The 22,311-nt window shown below is 42.5% G+C and overlaps 1 protein-coding gene and 1 long non-coding RNA gene across 4 annotated transcripts in view; one reads left to right on the plus strand and one right to left on the minus strand.

Moving 5' to 3' along the window:
• Positions 1–10,985, plus strand: part of LOC142760675 (uncharacterized) — a 34,572-nt gene extending 23,587 nt beyond the window's left edge. The window contains exons 3-4 of the long non-coding RNA XR_012883354.1: positions 8,064–8,149; positions 10,820–10,985. This is a non-coding gene — a long non-coding RNA (uncharacterized LOC142760675). The remainder of the gene's footprint in view (positions 1–8,063; positions 8,150–10,819) is intronic.
• The window catches only part of KLHL29 (kelch like family member 29), an 850,651-nt gene that overhangs the window by 369,292 nt on the left and 459,048 nt on the right, over positions 1–22,311 (minus strand). The gene's annotated exons all lie outside the window — the stretch shown is intronic.

Consider the following 22,311-nt stretch of genomic DNA (forward strand, 5'->3'; position numbering starts at 1 on the left):
GGAGGTGAGGGGAGCCGTAGAGGGGGTCTTCCAGGCTGGTTCAAGAGATATTGATACAGAGTGTGATTTAGCCATGGAAGCTGCATGTAACACAAGACAGGTTGCTAAGGGCAACAAGTGGTGCTATACCACTAAGCAGGATGCGGGCCCTAACGCTGCGGCAGAGACGACCACTACCGGGTCTGATAGAAGTAACCCAGAGGGGTCGGGTCAGTGCGGTGAAAAATTGTCTCTGGATGGACAGTCTGAGCGTATAAATGCTGAGACGCAAAACTCCAAGATGGAAGGGAGTATAGCGTCTGAAAGTGGTTTGGTAGATGGTACGGTGTATACCAAAACTCATGAGATGAGTGTTACTGAACACTATGAGCCAGGGTCTAAACCAAGGGGTGACACACAAAGCCACTTCATGGATGCGGAAAGGTCCCTGAATGTAGGGCACAACACAGGTAAATACGGCTGTGATCAGCAAAAGCTAGTAGTGCCTACAAGGGATGAGGATGCTAGGCATGCCAACATAGAAGAGTTGCAGGAGCACTCATATAATACACCCAGGGGTGATTATCAAATGTCTGTTACTGTAGGGGTGACCCTAAGTGTGATTATGTCCCAACGTAGGAGCTTTGACCCTAGAGGGAGGTTGAAATGTGATCAGTCCTACAGCCTTTATCAAAGGGGGGGGGGGGGGGGGGGATATGTAGCAGTGCAGCTACTGGACAGTGCAGAAATTTAGGTGTTAAGCAACCAGGGAACATGTACAGCAGAGAGGGTTTTCTCTGCTATTGCTTGGGTGTAAAGCCCGGAATAGGGCCTGGTTTGCTGGAGTGTGAAGGAGAGGGGCGGCTTCCACTCCATACAGACAGTCCATGTCTTGGGCTGTCTGAGCTTAGTTAGGCTTCACCTGAGACGGCTCTTTAATTCAGGTGTGTACCGTTCGCACAGGGCTCTCAGTCTGGGGAAGACAGGCATGCTAGCCTGTGAGAGTCACCACCGTGTGAGGTACAAACTGCCTATGTTTTGAGGTGCTGGGCACAAGGCTCAGTGTCTCGTAGTGAGGGACACTGAATGTGTTGGTTAGAGGCTGGACGGCCTAGGGTTTATTTTGTGTTTTTGTTGTAACACTGCTTGCTGTGGTGAAGACAATAAAGCTAGCTGCGGCTGGTTTAAACTTTTATTCCATGAGTTGGAGTGAACTTTATAAGTGTGCCAAACATCTCACCCGGGAGATGGCGATCCTGTGAGCTAAGTGGTCCCCAAGTTGTCACACTACATCTATCTATCTATTTATCTCATATCTATCTATCATCTATCTATCTATCTATCTATCTACCAATTTTCACCCAGTTTTTCAACACTCCTGATTTTTTTTAGACTAAAAAAACCTCAGCCACATTAGTTGTCACCCAGCTTTCCCAGAAACAGATATACTTAAGAAATTACTAAATACAATTTTTATATTTGACTGTATTAACAGGTAAGGAAGGTCTTTAATATCTGAAATAGAAGGGTTAAAGCCCCGATTGTGGTGTATAATGGCATCAATGGGGGAAAATAAGGAGCATGTATTGTGTCTACCCTGTAATTACCCGGCGTCCCCTGTATCTGTCGGGTTATATAGGAGCTGGCTTGTTTATGGCACAGACGCCTGCTATTCCATTGGCGCAGCCTGTATTCTAGCACTTTGAAATCATGTCAGTGTGTGGCGGCGGGACACAGGCCATTTACCCCGGGACTCCTATTGTGTCTAAATGAAAAGAAATGGCGAGTTAAAAGTGAAGCTCTGCGGACATCCGACCATACAAGAGAGGTTACAGCAATGCGATTACCGGTGAGGAGACATGACCGCGGCAGAAGGAAAGCTGAGCTTAGAGTCCGGAGGAGTGCGGACGTGACTCATGGAATATTAGGCTCTGTTCATCTCATATTAAGGGCCGATTCTAGCTTTTCTGCTGCCTGAGGCGAAAACTGAAATTGCGCCCCCCCCCCCCCTTTCCCCAGGTCTTGATTGACATCCCCCTGGCTGTTTTACATCACTACCAGCCTCCTCCAACTCTTGCGGATGCGCCGTTGCCTTGTACTGGCATGCGCGATGCAGCCGGGCAGAGTACACCTCCCTGTACGGTGTGTGCCCAAGTAGTAAAAGGCAATGGCGCATCCAAGAAAGTTGGAGGAGACTGGTAGTGATGTAAATCAGCAAGTGGGATGTCAATCAAGCATGGAAAGGTGGGTATGGAGGAAGGGCTTTGTAACTCTTCAGGACCCTTTAATGAGTAATTAGCATATAGTGTGCGCCGTTTTAAAAGTTTATTTTATAGATTTTGCTGCATCTGAAAAAAAACATTCAGGGGAATGTTTGGAAATATTGTCAGGTCATGTAATACTGCATGTTGGCGCTTCAAGGGTTTAAAACTACCTGACAGGTTCCCATTAAATATACAGTGAATTGAAAAAAACTCTATCAGCCCTGCAATTTTGTTATTAGAAATATATTCTATATAATTACAGCATCAGAACCATGCTCATACATATGTACAGTACCACAACCAAGCTCAGTACATATATACAGCACCAGAACAAAGCTCAGTACATATATACAGCACCAGAACAAAGCTCAGTACATATATACAGCACCAGAACAAAGCTCAATACATATATACAGCACCAGAACAAAGCTCAATACATATATACATCACCAGAACAAAGCTCAGCACATATATACAGCGCCAGAACAAAGCTCAGTACATATATACAGCACCAGAACAAAGCTCTGTACATAAATATAGCACCAGAACCAACTCAGTACATATATACAGCTCCAGAGCAAAGCTCATACATATATACAGTACCAGAACCAAGCTTACAACATATATACAGCACCAGAACCAAGCTCAATACATATATACATCCCCAGAACCAAGCTCAGTACATATATACAGAACACCAGAACCAAGGCCAGTACATAAATACAACACTAGAACCATGCTCAGTACATATATACAGCACAGAACCAAGACCAGTACATATATACTACACCAGAACCAAGCTCAAAACATATATACAGAACAGAACCAAGCTCAGTACATATATATATAGCACCAGAACAAATACAGCACAATTTAGTGCAATCCCTGCCATATAGGTTTGTATGGCATAAAACGACAGCTCCCAGCATTGCCCGAACTATGGTAGACGCTGTTTCACAAAAAAAACATCATACCACCCATCATCTCGCTGCAGATCATACAGTGACTACAGTACTGATTAGAGGCAGAATAAAAATTTACATTAAGTGACTCACAGGTGACGTCTTCTCAGATTCTAGTTTGTTTATTTCTCTTTTCTTCTCCATCCGGTCCAGACCTCTATGATGACTTTTCCCAGCCACAGCCCATTTCTGCAGTTTGCCGCTCAGATGTCTTCAGCTTCTCACTTTTCAAACATTTCTGCGCCTATAAAAGAAGATAAAATTCTCATGGTGCCACACACTATGCCCCTAAATATAATGACACCACACACTGTGTCCCTTATTATAACAGCCCCATACACTGTGCCCCACACACACAGTGTCCATTGTAGATAGTGCCCCCCATAAAGCCCCCTGAAGATAGTGCCCCCTCATAGAGCCCCCTATAGACAGTGCCCCCAATAGAGCCCCCTGTAGACAGTTACCACATACAAAGTGCCCACTCTAGAGCCTCCTGTAGATACTGCCCCATAGAGGTCCTGGAGGTAGTGCCCCCATAGAGCCCACTTTATATAGTGCCCCCCATAGAGCCCCCGGTAGATACTGCCCCATAGTGGCCCTGGAGATAGTGACCCCATAGCTCCCCCTGTAGATAATAGCCCCTGTATTGTCCCACATACAGCCCCCTGTAGATAGTGCCCCACATATAGCCCCCATGTAGACAGTGCCCCATATATAACCCCTTTGTAGATAGTGAACCACATAGAGCCCCCTTTGTAGATAGTGAACCACATAGAGCCCCCTTGTAGATAGTGAACGACATATAGCCCCTCCTGTAGATAGTGAACCACATATAGCCCCTGTAGATAATACCCCACATATACCTCCCTGTAGGTAGTGCCCCACATATAGTCCACCCTGTAGATAGTGCCCCACATATAGTCCCTCCACCTGTAGATAGTGCCCCACATAATTTTAACAGAGAAAAAAAAAACCTTTCGATAATCACCTGATCCCGTTCCCGCGCCATCGTCTTGCAATGCAGACCTGCTCTCTTCCGAGCAGGTCTGCTGGGGCTGAACGCGCCGTTTGCGTCATTGAAAGGCGCTGATTGGCAGGGTGCCTTGCCCTGATACTGAACGATGCAAGCGGCGTGATGATGTCATTGCGCCGCTTGCATCATTAAAAGGCGTCGAATGGCAGAGCACCCTTATGCAGTGCATATGCATGTAATTGTATCTGCGTCCTATAGACGCAGGTACAATTATAGTGCAGAAGGGGTGGCGGCGGAAGCTGGCTTCAGTGGCACTGCCGCCCCCTCAGAGAGGCAGCAGGCTCATATCTATCTATCTATCTATCTATCTATCCATCTATCGCTCCCTCTCTCATATATATGATTTATTTTCCGTCTAAAAATCATTTGTAACAGCTACATTGGTCACCCAGCTTTCTTCTTTTTATCCATCTACTCTATCTAATTTATCTATTTTTATAAAATGTTTCTCCCAGTTTTTCCATGCAGTTCCTTAAAGAGGCTCTGTCACCAGATTTTGCAACCCCTATCTCCTATTGCAGCAGATCGGCGCTGCAATGTAGATAAGAGTAACGTTTTTATTTGTTTTTTTAAACGAGCATTTTTGGCCAAGTTATGACCATTTTTATATTTATGTAAATGAGGCTTTCTAAAGTCCAAGTGGGCGTGTTTAAAGTAAAAGTCCAACTGGGCGTGTATTGTGTTCGTTACATCGGGGCGTGTTTACTTCTTTTACTAGCTGGGCTTTCTGATGAGAAGTATCATCCACTTCTCTTCAGAACGCCCAGCTTCTGGCAGTGCAGACACAGCGTGTTCTCGAGAGATCACGCTGTGTCGTCACTCACTTCCTGCCCCAGGTCCTGCATCGTGTCGGCCACATCGGCACCAGAGGCTACAGTTGATTCTGCAGCACATAATACACGCCCACTTGTACTTTAACTTTAAACACGCCCCCAGTTGTACTTTGGAAAGCCTCATTTACATAAATATAAAAATGGTCATAACTTGGCCAAAAATGCTCGTTTTAAAAAAAATAAAAACGTTACTGTTATCTACATTGCAGCGCCGATCTGCTGCAATAGGAGATAGGGGTTTCAAAATCTGGTGACAGAGCCTCTTTAAAGGTTTTTTTAATCATGTAAAAATAACAGAAAAGTACCTATATATGTGTCTGAATTGTCACCAGGTGATGATACCATATCTCAGAATTAGTTATTTTTAATTTTCATTATGTTGCCCACCTCTGTGTAGAACTGTTCTGCCAGGGCTTGCTGTGGGCGGGATTACCATGTAAAAAACAACAGTTCCCATGATTCCTCTCCACACTGACAGACATTGACTACATTTACAGCTGCCTGTATGCCTCTCTATTACAAGGTATAAGGTAGTGCTATAATTACTCACTCTCTGCTACTGAGACACTGTTCTGCTGCTAGACTCTGCACTATCTGCTGCCCAGCATGTGACACATGATCCTCCAGAGACAAAAAGAAGGGGAGAACAGGTTCTCAGCTGCAGTGTATATAGCATTCTTATTATTCCCATTCACTACAATATTAAATGTGGTTGCTGTGGTATATGACCTAAGAGAAACAATATATATCTATAGCAGGGTATAGGCTTATCGCTCAGGTAATTCATATATTAACAGTTAACCAGGGAATTGCTTTTTAAGCAATTGCATAGGGACAATGAAAGCCTCAGTCTAACAGGCCCAATTTCTTCCCACCGTTCCTCTCAGCGTGGTAAAGCCAGGCCGGGCCGTCATGACCACTGACTCCGCCGCAGGATGAAATATCAGTATATGCGGAGAAATGAGCTTGTCGGACAACACAGCAGATGAGATAAACTAAGGAACGGCCATATAAATGATATATAATGATATTTACTGTATTGTGGTACGCATCATAAATTTACATGGATACACATCACACCTCCTGTCTCCAGCTGGGGCCAACGTCAAGGTTACATAGTCAAATTTATGCAAATGTATTGATTGCTTGAATATTATCATTAGTTTCATTAAGACGCTGTAAATTTTCCCTCTCCTCTCTCTGGAGCTGAGGCTGCCAACACACAGCTGCAGGGTAACCAAGGACGTATAGGAAAATAGAAACAGGCATATAGGAGTGGAGGCGTATAGCAGAGCTGAGTTCATATAGCAGAGCTGAGTTCATATAGCAGAGCCGAGTTAGTCATTTGGTGAAAGTCAATGCAATATCACAATGTGCCGTCTGTGTTATTACATACAGTAAAATTACTGAGATGGGATGATGTACAGATAATTCCGTATTTTTAGAAACTCCAGTTTCATACACATACAAGTTTAGTTACCTTCTAACTAAAGGTATGTATACTTTTGCAATCATTTTTCTTAATTTCTCCAATTGTATTTAAAACATTTTCAATATGGTCTTGATTAAAAAAAACTCTTACCAATATGTGTATACAGCTGCTATGCAGAGATATGTGTCTCCATGGTGACAGACTACAAACCAACCCTGTGTAGTCTGATCCTGCAGTCATGTGTTACTCCACTCCATTTGTTCCTTCTTCTGCTGTCTGTATGTTGTCAAGAAGGAGGGCAGAGGGGATGGAGTAACACATAACTGCACAATCAGACGACACCGAATTTGTAGAACTGCACAGGAGCTGTATACACCAAACGTTAGGAGGTTTTTGTTTTTTTATCAAGATTATTTGCATACATTTTTTTTTATTGCAAAATACTGTACTTTTTTATTTTCCATCCTAGGTGGAGCTTTGTTGGCACATAACTGTGTGCAATTACCAACTCTCCGAGATAGCCTGGGGGTCTTCCAAAATAGGGAGATCTCCTGAAATCCTGGCAGAGCAGGCAGGTCTACCACAAAGCTTCTGTAAACCGCCACTAGAGGGAGCTTACAACACATGTATTTATATACTGACTTCAATGGTAGCTGTATAAAGACATATGCAGTGAGCTCCCTCTTGTGGCGGCTGCAGGCAGCCATCATTTTCTCATTTAATTCTATGGTTATGTAAAGGGAAGCACAATTTTAGCACTGTTTATGAGGGGGCAAGCAGCTTGAACTGTTAGGCCCTGTTCAAACAGAGTTTTTTGGCACTGATTTTGATGCGGAAACCGTGTCGGAATCAGCGTAAAAAATGGCTGTAATCGCCTTCCATTGATTTCAATGGGAGGCAGAGGTGTTTTTTTTTCCAGGCAGGTTTCAGCCGCTCACAGGAAAAAAAAAAAAGCGGTATGTCCTTTCTTGAAATCAATGGGAGGCAGAAAAAACCTGCGGCGCTCGTTTCCAAACATTTTTTGCGGCGTTTTTTGTCCGCAATCCTTACATTAGCTTCGATGGCCGCGGGCAAAATATGCTGTGAAAACCAATGAGGCAGATTTTTTTCTACCTGCAAAAAACTCTATGTGAACAGGGCCAACAGGGCTAAATGGGGTCAATCTGATGGCCCTATGGCTGTCATTACGGAGTCATAGCCAGTATGTGTCAGGGTAAATTACATAGAGAAAAACTATATCTGCAGTATCCAAAGCGTGCTACATCTATCTCCCTTATTAAGAGAAGGCAAGTATGCTGTAGAAGGAAATGAAAATAATATCACTGGGTAAAACATGGCGTGGGAAAATATGTGTCATGGAGATAACAGCCACACAAGTCTACATTGTAGAAACCATACTGTAACAGAAAATACAGAATGCACAAGCAACACATACAAAATCTATGTGACAGATGTTTTTGTTTTTTTTCGTGGGGTATTCCTTTAAATGACATAATCAGCTCTGCTACATCTATAGGTTACCTGCAGGACACATATTACAGGGATTATTTTTTTTTACAGGTGTAAATGTGACAGTCCCCGAGAGGCCATCTCCTGCTATTTCATTCCAGACCCAAGAACTCTAAAGGCAGAAGTAAATGTCAGCGGTTTGTATTCGGCGTGCCACTGATACCGTAGCCAAAAGGCGCTAATCCCCGCCCGCGTTACACAAGGGGAACGTGCGCTGCTATTCCGAGTAGTATTGTTATGACATACTTGTAGATAGCACAGAAAATCCTCAATTAAGCTGTAATCTGAATACTTTGTAATATTACATTGTTTATTAAGAAGTAAAGTGCGCTCTTAACCAGGGGCTAAACTATATCACGTATAAAGCAGAGCTAAATTTGTCATTTTGTGCACTTCAATCACTTTTAGAGTTAACATAATGAAGTAGGGTGCAGTTCTATCTAAAATGACTGACAACATACAATGGTATACATATAAAAGGGGGGGACTCAATAATACAGATCAAAATGGGCCCCCATTATGATGTAGGGCTCTGCCACTCAGGACAGAATGGTCTAATGTTTGTTTCCCCCCACCAAGCCTTTTACATGACCATTGGGACAATTCTTCACCCTCTTGTTTGCAGTTCCTATGTATAGGGAAGTCCTGAACAGACTCTGACCAGCCACTAGCACAGAGGATAGGACCAGCCAGGACTGGGCCCCTTTCCCTCCAAGAGCCCCATAGCAGCCGCAGGGTCTGGTTCACTCTTTAAGACATAGAGAGCTAAAGAGATCTAAAATAGGGGGAGACTGAGAGTTGTAGTCACATACCTGGCGCTCCATTTTCAGGCATAAGCCAAAAGTAAACAGCTCAAAACAATTCCTGCTAACTTGTTTGAGCTTCAGTTTGTACTTCAGAGCTGCTTTTCCAACTTTAAAGGGGTTGTCGGCTTTCAGCAAGTAAAAATTATTCTTTGCCTACAATTTTCCAATTTGCGGTATCAATTTCTTCCAGTTTTTTAAATCTCTGCTTGCTTTCATTCCGTAGGAACCTTTATTGTTTTCTACCAGTGGATAAAAATCTGTCCTGGTCATGTGATGGACACACAGGTGCGCGGCTCGTAACAAGACACATCTCTGATACTCATACTGTAACGAGCCATGCACCCGTGTGTCCAACACATGACCATGGACAGAATTTTATCTTGTTTTATCAATTTGGAAAGTTGTATAACTGCTCATTCTACAAAGAACAACTTTTATTTCATGAAACTGGAATACTCCTTTGAATAGAGACAAGTTGCAACCATAGTCAACCATTTTGGAGGCTCTGAGTAATAGTCTTTGGTCACCCAGTCACCAATACAGAGACACTTAAAGGGTAACTAAACTTTCCAAAAACTTCTGACACGTCATAGTGGCACGGCAGAAATTTTGATCGGTGGGGGTTCCGAAAACTGAGACCCCCACCGATCACTCCTACACTGTCCACATAACAGTCCTCAAATATTTTAGATGGTCGTGATACAAATCCCTCTCTCTGAGAATTTCCATTCATTTCAATACAAGGCACGACCAGGCAGATATGGTAAGACATGTATTTTTGAATATAAAGATATGGGATTAAAAGATGATTTTTCCAATGAATTGAGATCCATATATAATGGAAACTGCCAGGTAGGACACACTGCTCATACTCCTGAAATCTGGGTAACGAGACTTGACAAGAAAGCGCGTCCCTTTCATTTGTACCCAATCCCCATCCCCTATTATTCCTAATCTTATTACATTTGTCGCTCTTTTCCTCAAATTACTTTTTCTATCCATGTAATATAATTCAAAACGTAAAATAGGAAAAAAATTAATACAAAATAAAATTATAGAGCTCCTTTGTTAGCATTCAGCGCTGACACATTTAGCGCGGTTCAGTCAATCAGCTTCATGGGTTGTCATTGACTTTCTCGTTATTATGTGATTAAGTAATTTAAACAATTGCTGGCATAAGACTCAGACGGCAGAGAAGTAATATTCAGGGTTTTCTTGCCGTATAAAGATTTATATCAGAGGGGAAGAAATTAGATTTTTCCAAGTATAACAGTTTATTTAATTGCTACCATTTGTTTTAATGTAGATGTAATAATTATGGTGTTTTTTCATATGATTCAATTGGGCTTACACTGGTCACATTTAGTTATAATTGCATCATGGAAATGACATACTTACCAACAGTCCTGATTTTGGCAATACAATCCTGTGAACTGGATCGGAAGGGGCGGGTTTAGGAAAATTTATAAAAATTGGGCATCTCCAGAAATTTTGGAGGGTGTTCCTTGGCAGAACGGGCGGGCTTAAAGAGGACCTGTTACTAGTTCATATAAGTTAGCGCTGTCTTCCTGATTCCAGCGATGTTTTTCTTTTTTTCCTGCACCCCACCATTCCGGAGATATGGCCCACTGTTGTGTTGGCTCCCTCTATGCTAATTTGTTGTAGATTAGCTAACAGGGCATGAACCACCCTCAAGCTGCATCACGCTGATTGGTCATCATCAGAGGCAGGGAAGCTAGCTCCACCCCGTTGGCTAACTACAGCAAATTAGCCTATAGGAAGCCAAAAGAGCAGTGGGCCATATCTCTGGAACGGGAGGGTGCAGGAAAAAAAGAAAAACAGCGCTGGCATCTGGAAGACAGCGCTATTCATTTAAGAAGTCTTTAAACATCCACATTTTGGTAAGTATGGAACAACCTGAAGCAATTGTTTTTTTAATTGCGGATAATAGCGTGCACTGAAATGGAAAAAATCTGACAAGTAAAAAAATTGTACGACTAGGCATCATCTGACTAGATGTAAAATCCAATATCAACATGGACATCCCTGGAGGTTAGAATTATTGAATAACGTCACAAGATACATGCGTGTTATTCCTGCAGTAACTCTTCCGGACACCTTTTGTGAAGTCTCAGATTAACGTGCATTGAATACCTATTGACCAACTCTTGTACATTTATTATTTTCTTATTGGTTTTTTTATTTTCTGTTGTTGCAAAAATGTAAAATATGTTAATAAAAACAGTTGAAAAAAAATTGCACCATCAGCCGTATTGCGGTAAATGCGTAAACAGAAATGACTGGAATCCCAATGTCAGACTGTGATCAATGTTTTCAAGGAATTGTTCAAATCCAATTACACTCAGACCTGCTATAAATAAGAAGAAATGTAAAAGAAGCCGCAAAATGCACCATAGGGGGAAATCCGATGGACGAGGTGTATGGGGATGGGGTTGTATGAAACCACTCGACTATTAGGGTTGTGCTAGTTTAGGCACAATGTTAATATTCGATTAAGTATCCTACGGTTGCAGCTTTCCCAGCAGAGACCAGTAAAACTGGACTTGGAATCAAATAAAGAATGGATAAAAATGTTCTATTAAATGAAGTGTTGCCGAAACTGGAGGTGAAGTGAAAAGATTTATTAAGACAACACGTTTCGAAATTGTATCAATAGAGATAGATACATAATAGATAAATAATAGATGGATGGATGGATAGATAGATAGATAGAGACAGATAGATATGAGATAGATAGATAGATAGATAGATCGATCGATATTAGATAGATCGATATTAGATAGATCAATATTAGATAGATCAATATTAGATAGATAGATAGATAGATAATCATGAGCAACAGAAACATATATAAATATTAGAGAAAGATAGATAGATAAAGTAGGGGTGTAGTTAGGGGGGCAGACGGGACGCAACTACGATGTAGGGAAGGGGGGCGCCGCAGAGCAGGCGTATCAAAAGAGCTGATCGCTGTGACAGGCGCCCTGTATGCTTGACGGCTGTAGCAGTGATCAGCCTTAGGAGGAGCCAGGAGGTTATGCGGTGGCTTTCTGACTGGGGTTGGAGCTGGCTCGGGAGTGGACCAGTCCAGTCACCTGAACCTGTCACCTGACAGTGACATGAGGTCAGGTGACTGGACTGGTCCACTCCCGGGCCGGCACAACCCCAGTCAAAACGCCGCCGCATGACCTCCTGGCTCCTCCTACCAGTGAGTCACGTCCGGCGGAGAGTGGTAGCGGTAGGCTACCACTACCACTCTCCACTCTAGCGGCAGTGTGGCACTAAGTACATGGGGGGGTTGTGTGGCACTAAGTACAAGGGTAAGGGGTTTGTGTGGCACTAAGTACAAGGGGGGACATTGTGGCACTATGTGCAAGGGGTGTGTGGCACTAAGTACAAGTGGAATGTGGAACTAAATAAAAGGGAGGGCTGTGCGCAATATGTAAAAGAGGGGGCTGTGTGTGGCACTATCTACAAGGGGGGGGGCTGTGTGTGGCACTATCTACAAGGGGGGCTGATTGTGGCGCTATCTACAAGGGGGGCTGTACGCAATATCTAAAAGAGGGGGCTGTGTGTGGCACTATCTACAAGGGGAGCTGTTTGTGGTGCTATCTACAAGGGGCTGTGTGTGGCGCTATCTACAAGGGGCTGTGTGTGGCGCTATCTACAGGAGGCTGTGTGTGGCGCTATCTACAAGGGGGGGAGGTGTTTGGCGCTATCTACAAGGGGGGGCTGTGTGTGGCACTATCTGCAAGGGGAGCTGTTTGTGGTGCTATCTACAAGGGGCTGTGTGTGGCGCTATCTACAAGGGGCTGTGTGTGGCGCTATCTACAAGGGGCTGTGTGTGGCGCTATCTACAAGGGGGTGCTGTGTGTGGCACTATCCACAAGGGGGGCTGTGTGTGGCGCTATCTACAAGGGGCAGTGTGTGGCGCTATCTACAGGAGGCTGTGTGTTGCGCTATCTACAAGGGGCAGTGTGTGGCGCTATCTACAGGAGGCTGTGTGTGGCGCTATCTACAAGGGGGCTGTGTGTGGCGCTATCTACAAGGGGCAGTGTGTGGCGCTATCTACAAGGGGCAGTGTGTGGCGCTATCTACAGGAGGCTGTGAGTGGAGCTATCTACAAGGGGGCTGTGTGTGGCGCTATCTACAAGGGGGCTGTGTGTGGCGCTATCTACAAGGGGCAGTGTGTGGCGCTATCTACAGGAGGCTGTGAGTGGCGCTATCTACAAGGGGGCTGTGTGTGGCCTCTTTAATTTATTTTCTTTTAACTTATTGTTATGTTAAACTCCCTTATATAACTATATTGCTTGTAAAATGTAGAAATTTTTATGCTTGAGTTACATTAAAAAAATGGTGAAAAAAAAATTACATCTCGTTGATTGGTAGAGAAAGCAAACATGTCGAGGGGGAAGGAGATGTCGCGGATGCAGGAGAACCTAACTACTCCTCAGGATACAGGGATATATATATATAGCAATAGAAAGCAGCAGCACTCACTAGAAACAAATGTGTAGGTGCCAAGCAAGTCGTCCAGATCCAAGGACAGTATATAAAAATAGAAATCTTGCAGCACTCCAAGAGTGTGAAAAATAAGTGGTTTATTCAGCCAACAAACAGCGACGTTTCTGTCCTACAATAGGACCTTTATCAAGCATGGTGACATACTGAGTGATTCCGGTTTATAAAGAGCAAAAGAGCATTTACATAATTCATCTCATTAAAATACAAATAAAGTGCAAAGTGACAGAATTACAGAGCATTGTGTATATGAATGGTATCAAGTACAATCAAAATATTGATACTTAAAGTGCACGTGCAGATACATTTAAAATAAACAACATTATCGCATAATAAACATGCAATAATACAAGATTACAACATAATCAAATATTCAACAGTTGTGTCAGAACTAGTCACATTAGTTCCCCTCACCAATCAGAGCTTCAGGACCTTCATCATCCAAATTGCGTACAGGCTATGTGTATAACAGCACTCAGTACACAGAGCATGGTATTGTAAGATATGTGGGTGTGTGTATATAAGTTGCCGACATCCGGTTAGAGGACCGGAAGTTTTTACGTTGCTATGCAACAGGATGCTTCAGGAGCGCAGTGATGACAACGCATTCACCGCCCCGAGCACCTCCCTCGCAAAGCGTTCACCGTTGTCAAGCAACCATCAATCGCAAAGCACTGTGTGATTAAAGAGGTACATGTTGTAACGTAGTTACCGCTGGTATCGTATATAGTCCCAATCAGGTAAAAGATCAAAACTTGATCTAAAAATAGGCTCGTGGAGACAGTCAGTATTATTATAGCGATGTTTATAACGATTCATATATGTTGGCGGATACAGAGCACCCAAAGGTCCACACGCGGGTATACTAGATCCCTGTCCACACTTCCGTGGTCAAGAGGGAACTAGTCCCCAGGAACTCTAGGATCCAACCAAACACAATGTAATGTGTATGGGGAATCCCAGCAGATCACAAACGTGTAACGGACCTATGTTCGTCGATGCAATGCCAAGTCCGCAAAAGCGATATCAAAAAAATATATATATATGCCTGGGTATTTAACCCCATCTTATCTACTGACTATCACCATACGAGACAAGAAATAAGCAATGTATATAGAGAATTATCTTTATTATATGGGCTGGGACTAGATCTAACACCAGCAATCAATTTTTGCAAATACAACTGGATCAATGATGATGAGAGAATGGTCCCGAAGTTCCGTTGGACTCTAGAATAATACAAAATATATATATAATAGATAGATACCCTTGGGGCCAATAAAGTACCCTTCTTTTTTTCATTTCATCTATGGTGTGCTGCCTATTTTGTATTTCTGTAGATAGATAGATAGATAGATAGATAGATATTAGTGACAGATCTAATCTCTGCTGTCTCATATGGCCTGTGCACTAGTAAAGAATTGATATCACTAGAGTGAACAGCCACGATCACAATCACATCGCCCCATGTTCCTGAGGACAGGAGGGGCCCGACAAGGCACATTATCAATTATAATCGCATTTCATTTCATTCTTCTCTGGGCTGATTGGGTTCCCCACAGCCGCTGTCAGATCTATAGGTAAGAGGCTCAGCATGTAGTGCTGCCAGACATCATGAAGCAGAGCATACGGTGGGAACGTCTGCTGCTCTTATCAGGTTGGGGATCCTCCTGATGGTTAACTAACAATGTACAGATGTAGCAGAGCACAGTTTGTCATGTGGCAAAATTGATATCAGGTTATCTGTGCTTTTACATAGGATGACTGCAATATGGGAGTTAACATTATGCAGTCCTGGGTATGTATTTGTAGTGTGGGAGGAAAGCCGAGCACCTGGAGGAAAGCCACATGAAGACGAACATTCAAAACCTATTGAAAAGTCCAATTCACACCCACAGCCTCAATGCTCCAGTAAAGCTACCGGTGAGTCACATGTCACCTTTATACCAGGGCGTCAGGTTGTGCCTGTCAAATCTTACAGAAAATTCCTTTAATCCATCATAAAAAGTGACTTGATAAATGTTGTGGATTATTGGTCGCTCATAGAAAAGTACATCCCATTTACTATTCCGTCAGAGGAAGATTAAGCGGAAAGCAACGGCTCCGTTAGAATTACCATTTATTTCAATGGTAATTCTTTTGTTTCAGTTGCTTTCCGTTTGTCTCCGTACGCTAGGTTTCCGTTTTTTTGATGGAAACAAAAGTTCTGCAATTTTGTCGGAATAGAAGTAAAAAGTATACAAATGGTAATGTGAACTTAGCCTAAGGAAAAAAAATGAACGGTTAAAAAACAAAAACTTATAATGCTCTTAACAAGGACAAGGTGCTCAAAAAAGGTTGTTTGTAAATAGATACAAATGTATAAAAATTCCACCCAAAACAAGTTAAAAGCAAAAAAAAAAAGATGATAAAAAATACTTAAAAAAATATCACTACCTGAGAAAAAATGCCCAAAAATATCACCTAAAAAAAGTTCATAAGAAGTATAAATAAATAAAATTGCTAATAATATCTTCCCAGTCTAAGTGGTATATAACATTAAAATGATTATATCTAATAGGATACAATCCTGCATTACATTTTAAAATGTCAAACAATAATTTGTCAAATCACAATATTTTTCTTATATTTTGGTTGTACATGTTTGAGAATGTTTTTGTTACAAGTGTAAATGACCAAAGGGTTTCCTACTGCTATGATCCCCAACAATCTGTTGCAATCCATGGGGGTACCTGGCAGTGTTCAATTTCTCTGCAGCGCCACCACAGGTGAAATGCAGCATTACACAGTTCCTATTGAAATCTATGGGCTGTCCATGTTATGAATAGATAGGTCAGGTCCTCCAGAGTAAGACGCTCTTTGTAGCCTCTCTTTGTTCTGGCTAAGGGTATGTTCACACGGCCTATTTACGGACGTAATTCGGGCGTTTTTGCCCCGAATTCCGTCCGAAAATAGCGCCTCAATAGCGCTGACAAACATCTGCCCATTGAAAGCAATGGGCAGACGTTTGTCTGTTCACACGAGGCGTAATTTACGCGCCGCTGTCAAAAGACGGCGCGTAAATAGACGTGTCACTTCTTTGGCCGTAATTGGAGCTGTTATTCATTGACTCCAATGAATAGCAGCGCCAATTACGCCCGTAATGGACGCGGCGTTCAAGCGCCTGCACATGCCGTTACGGCTGATATTACGGGGATGTTTTCAGGCTGAAACATCCCCGTAATTTCAGCCGTAACGGACGCCCTCGTGTGAACATACCCTAATAGATAAGGGTGCTAAATTGAGGGAGAGGGCACCTCCTCTATTATCTCAAATTTCTCTAACAGAGTATAAGGGCATGACCACACATGGCGGAATTCCTCCGCAACTGTCCGCATCAATGCCGCACAGAATCTGCGTTGCAGATTCTGCAGCGGATCTGCACAAAATGTGCAGAAAATTGATGCGGACTGGCCGCTGCGGACTGCAGGAAAAGTGCTTCTCTTCTCCCTATTCAGTGCAGGATAGAGAGAAGGGACAGCACTTTCCCTAGTGAAAGTCAAAGAATTTCATACTTACCGCCCGTTGTCTTGGTGACGCGTCCCTCTTTCGGCATCCGGCCCGACCTCCCTGGATGACGCTCCAGTCCATGTGACCGCTGCAGCCTGTGCTTGGCCTGTGATTGGCTGCAGCCGTCACTTACACTGAAACGTCATCCTGGGAGGCCGGACTGGAGACAGACGCAGGGAGTTCTCGGTAAGTATGAACTTATATTTTTTTTTACAGATACATGTATATTGAGATCGGTAGTCACTGTCCCGGGTGCAGAAACAGTTACTGCTGATCGCGTAACTCTTTCAGCACCCTGGACAGTGACTATTTACAGACGTCTCCTAGCAACGCTCCCGTCATTACGGGAGCCCCATTGACTTCCTCAGTCTGGCTGTAGACCTAGAAATACATAGGTCCAGCCAGAATGAAGAAATGTCATGGTAGTAAAAACAATACGCTCCGCAGCACACATAAGATCTGCGGACTTCATTGCGGAATTTTGACTCTCCATTGAAGTCAATGGAGAAATTCCGCCATGAGTCCGCAACCAGTCCGCCACTGCTCCGCAACAGACAGAGCATGCTGCGGACACCAAATTCCGCTCCGCAGCCTATGCTCCGCAGCGGAATTGTACGCATCGTGTAAACGAACACTGCTAAATTAAAGTGAAAGTCAATGGAGAAACGGCTCCGCTGCGGATTAACGCTGCGGAGTGTCCGCAGCGGAATTTAAGTGAAATTCCGCTATGTGTGAACCCGCCCTTATTGTAAACCAGACCACTCAAAATGCACACAAATTTTTAACTCTTGACTTGAGAATTTCTGCTCTGATCAAAAATACACACACCAGCTAAAACACAACCCGTCCCTGACGAATAATTGACATCACGAAAAAGCCAAAAATGTCAAATATTTAGGCTTTATTTTTTATTTTTGTCCTTTTTTTATTACTACTTTTTTTAAATGTTATTTTTTTTTTTACTGGAAAACTAACACACGCAATAGTTTAACTTGGATAAAAGAATGGCACATATGAAATGTATTTGTATTTATTTGCAACCATATGCTCGGCATGAAAATCTTTTTGTAAAGTCTGCATTAAATCTTGGCGCTCTCACAAAAAGACAGATCCGACCCAGTGATTAATGCAAATTTATTTATGAACTTTGCGGTTGTAATTTTTTTTAATGTTTACAGAAGTTCTTTTGCAAAACAACAACATTTTTCTTCTTTTTTTTTTAAGATTTCTTAATGAATATCCGAGTAATACATATAATTGATGTGCTACTTCCGCTGTGCTCTCTTGTGGTTAATGGATGATGGCAGCAGGGAGTGTTTTGCTGTAAAAAATACATTCATAAATATTCAAAAAAGAAGTTACATGAATTTTGATGTTAATTTTGGCTTTTTAAGGTCAATTAATTATTTTTTGTTTAGAAAATAAGTTTTTGTTTTTTTACGTTTTTATTTTATTCCTGCTCTCCATGTACAAACACCATTCTTCTACTGATCTCAATAAAAATACATTAGGGTCTTAAGGTGATAATACTTATTTCCTTCTCCCCCCCCGGGACATTGGGGCCGGCCAATGTGGCCCTTCTCTGGGCTGCTTACACATTCAGGCCATTTTAGGGTACAAATTATGGTCCCAACACTGCAATTTTTTCCACAATTACGGATAATCTGCAGACCCCTTCATTTCTATAGGCCACGGACACTTTTCGTGTATCTAGGATATGCGTCCAAAATATTGAACATGTCCTATTCTTGTCCACAATTGCGGAGCGGACTCGCCCATAGAAGTCTAAGGGCATGTGCAAAATTGCGGATGGCGACGGATTCCCCGACAAAATGGCACCTAAACAATCATGTGACCTTCTCAAGCAGTTGGGACATGTTGGTGACATCATTTGTAGCCTCTTTTTTTTTGGCAGATCCATAAATACGGATACACTACGGACCATATTTGCGGACAGCGTGCCAGATATGCAGATGACTTTGCCGATGACTACGGATCCGTATTTGTGGTCAGTAAAAAAGCACTGCGGTCATGTGCATGGGGCCTTAGGGGGTTTGCGGCCCTAAAATGTGGCTATATTATGTCAGTATGGTGCTGGCCTGATTATATTTTTTTGGGTGGTGTTTTTACTGTATAAGAATTTATTTTTGTTCTCTGCGATGCCCAGATGCATGCTAGGAGTTGTAGTTGATCAAGTAACAGTTGCCCAATCCTTATATAGATATGGTAAATCCTGTGAAAACCACCCTACAGTCTACGTAGGACACATCTAATTAACACCTTATAGATAATGATGGAATTGTTTCCCAGATGACTTTGGTTTGCACATGGCTGCTGCACGAGCGGGCCGGTTGGGTTGATTCTCCTCTGCAGAAAGTGCTGTGAAGTCTATGCCAGTATGGGGCTGATGCTTTTCTCTTTGGGAAAAAAAAAAAAAAGAAGCCAGCTGCTTATACGAGAAAATTACAACCAGCTTTCCCTGTGGGGAAACATAAGCCAGTTATAATTGGATGATAAAGTACTACAACCACGTATCAAGAGTCGGGTGAACCAGCATTTTCACCCACCAACCTTCACCATATAATTCCCTTTACAAGCTGAAATATGAATCTCGATGTTAAAATCCCGTATACTGTAGGGAAACACGTAGGACAAAGTGAAGTCCGTCACCTCCCAATGACATCAGCATGTACAATTAGGCACACATTAAAGGGGATCTCCAACACAAATAAGCCTTATGGAAGAGTACGCGTTGTTACAATCCGGTCCCTGAACCTAACTGTTTATTTCCATGAAGCACATCCAAGGACTACTCCCAGAAACCCCTGTCTGTATTTCTAGATCCCTATGTACAGATTTCTAGATATACTGTACACATTCAGAGATCACTATATGCGTATTCCTAAGTACCTGTGGTCACATTCCTAAAATCCTGTTTGACCATTCCCAGATTCCTTTTTGGACATTATAAGATCACTATGTATTTATTTCGAGATCCCTATGTTACTATTCCAAAATTACTACATGTTTTTTTTCCTAGATACCCATCAGAACATTCCCCGATTTGCTCCTTATAAGATTCCTATGTAAACATTCCTACATCCCTGTATACATATTCCTACATTTCTATGTACATATTTCCAGATCCCTATGTATGCATTCCTAGATTGCTATGTTTGCGCTTTGATCTCTAGGTACTAATTCCTCGATCTGTTCTGCATAATCTGGATCCCTATTGCTTATTATTAGATCCCTATGTACACATTCTTAGATCCATTCCTAGATCTATATGTACATATTTCTAGATTCTTAGTATGTATGCCTTCATAGTTCCTTATGTGCCCATCTGTAAGTGATATTACTAGATCCCTATTTTGTATTAATAGATGCTTATGTAGACATCCACAGATCCCTATGTACAGATTTCTAGAGCCCTATGTTCTGTACACATTTCTCGTAATACAGGTCTATATTCTGAGATATCGATATACAAATTCCTAGTTCCCTTAATATGAATTTGAAGGTAAATCTTTCTGTTGGCAGCCATAGCCGTGCTGCTTCTGACTGTAGGTGTCTCCTCCTCTCCTCTGCCGGCCACGTTGGGTTGTTATGGCAAATGACACTCCTACATGACGTCAATCCTGATGCCCTATTTAAAGGGAACTCCAGTCTTGACACCTTGGCCGATGCTTAAAGGGGTTATGTGGGATTTTTAGATTTTCAAAGGTTTTTATAGCGCTGCCGGGGGACCGGATGTCTAGTTGCAAAGTCTTCTTTGATGACGATACGACTCTTCTTCATGTGACCGGCCCCGCTGTACTCCATGTACAAGCAGTAGTGCATCGATAACATAGAGTACGGCGGGGCCGGTCACATGATGAAGAGTCGTATCGTCATCAAAAGAAGACTTTGCAACTAGAGATCCGGTCCCGACTTCCGGGATGTATATTAGCGAGTGTACTCACATACTGCAGTGACTACACTGCTAATAATTTTTGGTCCCCACATAACCCCTTTAAGGGACATCCTTTGTTTGGCTGGTTTGTTCTTGACTTCTATCCCGGCTCTGACTATTATTGGATTCCTCTTCTGTCTCGCTCCTTGAATATTCCACCTGGTACCTGTTGTTCTGACCATCGGCCCATCCTCTAACTTTTTTACCATCTCATACTCTGGCTTGTCGCATTCAGACCGTTCTCCTAATAATGATCCTTGGCTTCGTTCCTGACTACGCTACATTTTCTACAGCGCAACTGCTGCCAATCCTTGACTATTCTGGGCAATCCGACCTGGAAAGTCCATATCTCCTTGTGGGGGTTAAGGGTAAAGATCGGGGAGATTCCTTAGACTCTACATCCTAGTCAGTGCCACACCGATTGCGGCTTAGAGGATCCACTTCTCCGAGGAGAGACATAACAGCTCAGTCCTAGATCTCTATGTGCATATTCTTAGATTCCTATTGCAAATTATTAGATATCTATGTACATATTTCTCGATCCCTATGCGCTCATTCTTTAATCCCTATTATTTATTGCTAGATCCCTATGTACATATTCCTACATTCCTTAGTATGCATTTTTGGATCTCTGTGTACACAGTCTACATTCTACCTGTTTCATTAATAATAATAACAACAATAATAGCAGAATTTTAGGATTTCGGATATATCCGCAGATAAGAAGAATAGGAACGATCCCGTTTACCATAAGCTGAGCTATAGCTATAAGTTATAAGACTGCGCGCTCCTTGTGTCCTTCACCGCAGACCTCCTTTAATGAGAATTTTGATTAGATTTATAATTACCTATTAATCATGAAACATCAAAAATTTGCTCTTGGCAGACAGCGATTTTATCGTCTGCAGTTGTGGTGGTGGTGGTGCCGTTATCTTGTATGATCGCCCCTATATTTTATATCAGCATGTAAATCTGATGAACAGGTGGTCGATTGATCATGACAATGTCTCTAAAATAAAAGACAAGGTGCCATCTCACTTGTGGCAGAGCAGACAATGTAATCAATTTTACCCGTGGGCTGAAAATCTCTCCAGTGCCATTATTCTCCTGTGCAACCCGTTGCGTTTATTACCAAGACTACATGAAAATATCATAGCCAGGTACAATGAAATGATTACAAGATTATGTTTTAAATGAGCCAGACAGATCCCGCTTGTCATTCATAATCCCGGCACATTTTCGATGAAATGGTTTATTATCAAATATATGCATTTCTATTTTCATTGGGCTTTGTATTTATTTTCTAGGCAAGGGTGACACTAATCATTGTTGCCTGGGAGGAAGAGAGAAATGGTGCCCGAAGTTGAGATGGTAAGAGAGTCCGACATATATGTCGAGACAAGTGCCTTAAGATGTAGGATCACCCTTGAATATTCTTCTAAACCAC

Source organism: Rhinoderma darwinii, chromosome 4 (genome assembly GCF_050947455.1).
Source record: "Rhinoderma darwinii isolate aRhiDar2 chromosome 4, aRhiDar2.hap1, whole genome shotgun sequence".
Taxonomy (NCBI): domain Eukaryota; kingdom Metazoa; phylum Chordata; class Amphibia; order Anura; family Rhinodermatidae; genus Rhinoderma; species Rhinoderma darwinii.